A 341-nucleotide genomic window follows, 5' to 3' on the forward strand; every position below is an offset into this window, starting at 1 on the left:
AGCGTGGTACGTTTTCTTCTCCGAGCGCTTCATTTCGTTGAGAGCTTTGTAAAATCATTTTATTATTATTATTATTATTATTATTATTATTATTATTATTATTATTATTATTATTATTATTATTATTATTATTATTATTATTATTATTATTATTATTTTCTTTTAAGCAGCCTCCCTTTGGAAACAGACTCAAGGCACCGAAAAGAAATGGGGCATAAAGCCCTATTTTTCCCACCACACCCATCGCTACCCACCCCTCCACTCCCCCCTAAGAAAGCGTTATCGGGCATTTAAATTTCACACCGAGTAGCCTCCAGACCATTTTTTCCTTTTTTTTATTT

The 341-nt window shown here is 32.0% G+C and overlaps 1 protein-coding gene across 1 annotated transcript in view; it reads right to left on the bottom strand.

Moving 5' to 3' along the window:
- BASP1 (brain abundant, membrane attached signal protein 1) overlaps nucleotides 1-341 on the bottom strand; it is a 53,291-nt gene that overhangs the window by 52,535 nt on the left and 415 nt on the right. The gene's annotated exons all lie outside the window — the stretch shown is intronic.

The sequence above is a fragment of the Charadrius vociferus genome, unplaced genomic scaffold, assembly GCF_000708025.1.
Source record: "Charadrius vociferus isolate BGI_N301 unplaced genomic scaffold, ASM70802v2 scaffold103, whole genome shotgun sequence".
Taxonomy (NCBI): Eukaryota; Metazoa; Chordata; class Aves; order Charadriiformes; family Charadriidae; genus Charadrius; species Charadrius vociferus.